This window comes from Triturus cristatus, chromosome 11 (genome assembly GCF_964204655.1).
Source record: "Triturus cristatus chromosome 11, aTriCri1.1, whole genome shotgun sequence".
NCBI lineage: Eukaryota > Metazoa > Chordata > Amphibia > Caudata > Salamandridae > Triturus > Triturus cristatus.
The window spans coordinates 794324093-794329772 of NC_140594.1; positions in this window are offsets into that span (position 1 = coordinate 794324093).

Below are 5680 nucleotides of genomic sequence, written 5' to 3' on the forward strand. Positions count from 1 at the left end.
TGACGTTAAAGAAATTCGGAAGTGGCGGTACTCCGTACCAGCGAGTACCGGCCCATTTAAAGCAGAGACGAATATGCCCAATCACAATCAAAAGCCATTCACAAAAGACAGTAACAGGAGCCAATTGAAAAGATGGGTGGAAAAATGGGCGGAGCTTAAAGTCCATACCTGTTCCTGAGAGACGGGTCAAGCCCTGCATAGGCAGACCTGAAACTGGCCAATGGCTACCGGTCAGCCCGGCGTGAGCGGCAGACTTGAAGGTAGTTGGTCAGTGTTAGAAGAGCGTCCAGATGCCTCTGCTCGCAAAGCGCGTTTGTTAACGGACTAGGTGATTCATGCCGTAATGCGACAGACACTCAAGTCTGTCGACCCCGCGGGACCCGGTCCCGACCGCCGTCGGAGTGGTGGTGCCTCACAGGCAGCCTGCTGCAGTGCAGTCCGGCAGCACGGAGCTCAGTCAGGCATCAGAATACGCGCTGCAGCGAGGAGCGAAAGCCGACTTGGCTCCTAGAGGTCCGCGCTCTGCCGTCACACCGGCACTGCAACTGCTAACAGTAAGGGTCACTACCGGTCCTTCAATTCTCAAATAACGTGGCGGTTGGTTTAGGTTACACCGGAGGTCTGGGGTCGGAGAGAGCAGGTACTGCCCAATTCCGCATGATGGCGGCAAAGCACTGTAATTCAAATCTGAAGGCGAGTAGTGTGTTCTGTGGCATCCAAGATACAAGGAAACCCCTGTAGTGTTTTCCTGTAAATGATTCTTTTAGGATGGACAATTTTTCTTTTTGAAGTAAATTGGACGTGATCCTGGAGAAAAGTAAAATCTATTTATTCCAGTTGTCGCTCTCACGCTGCCACAATCGCTCAACATTTTCTCGGGTGTTCTGTGCTTGGGTTTATTGACATATTTGACTCTAGTATCTTGTGTATCTGTATCTGGATCCTAAATATTGTGATTAAAAAAAAGGAGGCTTGGTATATTTTCGAGTGTGTTGATCAGGTTCTGTTTACAGTATGCTCTTGTTTTAACTGACCCGGCACAGTGTTTTTCGGTTTCCTTCATTTACAGGCGCATTAAACTTGGCGATTAGAGAGCTCCCAACATTGAACCTGCAACACCCTGCCTGGCGCCCTAGACAGTCCTTCGGGCCCCTCACGTATGCAAAACGCAACCTGACTCACTCTTCCCGTTCACAATTCTTATTACATGTTGAATACTCATTTGTGTTTAAGATTATCCCTCTTGCACTGCATTCCACTTTCGCAGCACTCAATTGTAAGTGTAAATATCGCGAAACGGGATAATTTCATATTATATACTGTAGAAGGAAAAGATGCATCGCGGCAGTAGGGACATTAACCCTCCGACCTATTCCAGGCAAAATTTAGGATACGGCGTCCACACCAGAGAATTGTGGGCTTAATTTGCATGTTACAATCATTTATTCACAGAACAGTCTCGGGGTTAATGCGCTTGCCACGGGGCTTTGAGTGTAACCTGCAGGCCGCAAGTTAAAAACAAGGCAAGTTAGCTCAGTGGCTCGTGCACATGATGGAAAGATGTGCGTGTAACTTGCCATTACTTGTAACCCATTGGTATGGTTAAGTACAAAGAAACCATGCAGCGTGAGTCCCGTTTTGTATGAATATTGATAATTAGTTTATTATAAGCCTAGACTTGCAAGTAAACAATAATTTAAGGTGCATTGAGAAGCCATTATATATGTCTGTATTTATGGATGCTGTGGTACTTTTATAGGACAAACCGAGTTGGGCAGCAATGGACCTCTGCACAGTGGGCTGAGCTCAGCTGTGTGATCCTTGATCTTACAAAAGGCCTCGACGAACCAAAAGGCAGCATGTTCTGAGACTGCTTGGTAGGTCATGCCTTTCAGGACACTTTAGCTTAACCTTTTCTTAAATCTATATTTTTCTTTGCCGGTGATAAAGTAGACGAGTTTCAATCCCTTTTGTTTCATCCCTTTCGTAGTTAACTTTCGAATTGTAAACCGGAAAATATTCCACGTTTTTGCCTGCGTCCCGTTACTTGATCGTAAAAGAGAGTTAGTAGAGTGCCTGCATTCCCCATGACCGGATTGGACTTTCACTCTGGCCAGTCCCAGTGGGCTGGAAGCCAGGGAGCTGCTTCTCGAGGTGAATGTGTAGCACAGAGAAGTTCTTTAGGAATCACTTTGCAAGTAGCGTTAATTGCTCACGTGCGGCAGAATGTGCGCATCTTAAAACCAACATACGGTAGAAGTAATTAAACCTAATTTGCGAATATCCACAGTCCACGCATATGGCAAACGAGGAACTTTTTTTTTATTTTTTCACAGCAGTGCACAATATATGCACAGCTATGTCGTATCAAGTGAAGAAACAGCGCAGTGCAAGCCAAGGGTGAAGACGTGAATAGAACATTTAAGACCAAGCATGGCAAAGGTTTTAAATTATGTGTTGTGGCTGCAGATAATCTGTATTCACAGAAGCAAGGCCCTCTTCAGGGCTCAATGGTTGTGGAGAAGTGTGGCTCAATGGTTGTGGAGAAGTGTGGCTCAATGGTTAGAGCAGCTTCTCGATGCAGAGCACTGGTCTGGGACCAGGGTTCGATTCCTGTCGCGGCAGGGTCTTGGGCTATAAATTCCCCGGACCAGATATTCTCGCCTCAGTGCCTATTCTAATCATGAGTCCCATGCTGCAACTCTAGGCAATAGCTTGCTTAATCTCCACAACGGCCCCAACAGCGCTGGGATGCCTGGCCTTCACCATGGAGGTGCCCAGGAGTGGACACCTCACATGGAAAGCCAGGAAGGGTTCCTTCAGTGGTATGAATACAGCGCTGAGATACCCGTAGTGGTGATCAGCGCTATATAAGAAACCATACATTTACATTTACATTTCACTCTTAGAGCTCCTTACATATTCTCTGTTAATCTCAGGCCTACACAATAGCTGGTACATTTTTCGATTCCCTCCCAACAAACAATTCACATGATCTTTATTCGGACAAAAACGAGGGCAAGTCCCTCTGTCCAAAGTGCCACGACTCATTCAGCACATGCACAATAGGCCCACAAATTATAGTGAATATTTAGACACCTTTGGTCATGCTTTCAAGAAAGGTTGAGTTTCACACCAGGGTGAAATCTACAATTCTGAAGTGCATTCACAATCAATTTTTCCAAAAACATTGATTGAGGAAGAGCTCCTTGTCCCACATACACTGGAGTGGTTCAGGTTCACTTGACAAGTGTAATTGCATAATACAGTATGGGGCTGATTTGAACGTATTTGCCAGGGCTGGTTTTGGTTTTCAGTCCAGCCCTTCATTCTTCTGGAAATCTGGAGAAGTGCAGGAGGTGGTGACAAGCTGATCAGATGAAACCTGTTTTCCAAGGTTATTGCATTGCCTCTGGAATCCTGCGCAGGACCTGGAAAAATAAAAGCCAATGAAAAGATATGTGGGAAGACCCGCACTGGAACTCTGGCAGGCTGCTCGCCCCACTCTAAATGATACCCTTAGTTACTCTGCCTCTGTTTTGGGGTATTGGTTTCCAAATACACTTTTTCTCCTAACATGCGGTACTTTGTGAAATCACTCGACCCTCATGTCTCTCAGATTATAAGTATATGAAGGGCAGCGTAAGTATGTGTGGTGTGATACATGTAATATACATTTAAAAGATTTGTTTTTTTTGTAATCTGAATTTGGGATATGCAATACTGTTGGGTGTACAGCAAATAAAGCTTAGGATTCTCATAATAACTTTTTCAGTGTACAGTGATTCTGCTCACGTGGTCAGTTTAAATATCTATACACTACAATCAATATGTATTCATTTTGTGTTTGTCTTTTAGCAGTGTGCACAGAGATATACTTTTTAGGTATCGCCTACACAGCGCTTGCGCTGTTTGTGAAATGCTTTTGTATTTACTATAAAACTTCAAAGGGGTTTGCACCCCACCTCCATGCTTTCATTGGTTCCTGTGTTTGCCACTTACTTTCCCCCATTTCTATTAGCTGTGACACACTTCCTTCATTTACCCATGCTTGTTCCTTGTGTGCTTCTCTTATCAGTTTCCCATCGGCAAAGTACTATTGCCACCCGCTTTTGTGGAACTTATTATTTATTTAATGGATTTTGACACACAACGCTTACTTTCAGCAGAGTGCACGGCTCTGCTAATATGCAGTCTTCTATCGGTTTCTGTTGGCTCGCCTCTATTTGTTGGCTTGTTACTATTAATAGCTTTGCGCTCACATAGACAGCCTGACTTTAATATAGCCGCCTCTCAGGACATTGTCTTGTTCTTAGTGTTGCCTTATGATCCTTCCCTGGAGACTCTGTTTTCAGTGGCCCTTCACCCCACAGTCCTTTGCAGTACACTTTTATTTCAGTTAGTTCACCATGAGTTTGTGCGCATGCAGTTTTAAACCAGGTATCGTACTTCTGCTGTTCGCCATGGACTTACTTGCTTTCGGCCCTTTGTTGGCTCATTCCTTCATTCACTGGAGTGATGCCTGTTACACCTCTCATCCTCCTCTGCTCCCGTCAGCCAAGAGCACATTCCATCTCAAAATGATGTGTTCGCTGTCTCTGGCCGTTTCTTTCTAGGACAATATTTAAAGCCATGCCTCTGTCCCCCTCCTGTTGAGTCATTTCCTTCAATAGGATCAGCGCGATCTGTTTCTTATTATGCCCCTTTCACCCTCTTTCTTTATTCGTGTAACTTGAGGGTGTGTTTCTAGGTCTATGTGCAAATCTCTACCCCTCTCACAGGACCCACCTCTTTTTTTTCCTGATAGTGTTGTCTGTTTGCAGTCTATGCTGGTGCCTGTTTCTGGTCATTGTGCGGTGCACTTGGTGTCTGCATACTGTCCTTTCATTGCATATACGTAACCTGTTGGACAGGTAGCTCTAGGTTCAGAACGCGATGGTGGGGCCCTGCAATCGCAGCTCCTATACCTCCAGTCATTCTTCAGATGGGACAGTCCTCTCTACCAAATCATAAAAAAAGTCGGCTTGATAGCACACCAGGCCCGAACGGTGTGCCACAGGCAATCTACAAACAAGATCCTAATTACAGGGCAAATAAGCTCTGCAGTCTGTTTCAGGTGATTGGCACTACCAGTCTCATCCCAGAAAGCTGGAGAGGCGCAATTATCAATCCGATATATAAGGGCGGGGAGCGCGCAGTTCCAGTAAACTACCGCCTGATTGTACTGATAGATGCAGAGGCCAAATATTATGCATCTCTGATCTTAACCGATTTGATTAATTGGTCCGACGAAAACAAAAAAATCCCGTTAAATCAGTCAGGCTTTCGACGGTGCACGGGCACAATCGCAAATGTACTAGCAATAGGGCTAATCGCTGACAAAAGCCTACGAAAGCGTCAGCCATTACATCTATGCTTTGTGGACTTTAAAGCGGCCTTTGACCGTGTTAGCCGACACACATTATGGGCTAAACTGAAGCATCAGGGCTTACCAGACTCTATCTTAAACCCAGTTATGGATCTCTATACTAATACCTGGATGCAGGTCAAAATTGCCGATGGACAGAGGCTCACAAGGAAGATCTATACTAACGAAGGGTTAAAACAAGGTTGTGTCTTGGCCCCGCACTTGTTTAATTTATTTATGGCCGACCTAACACCAAGGCTAGACGGGGTCAAT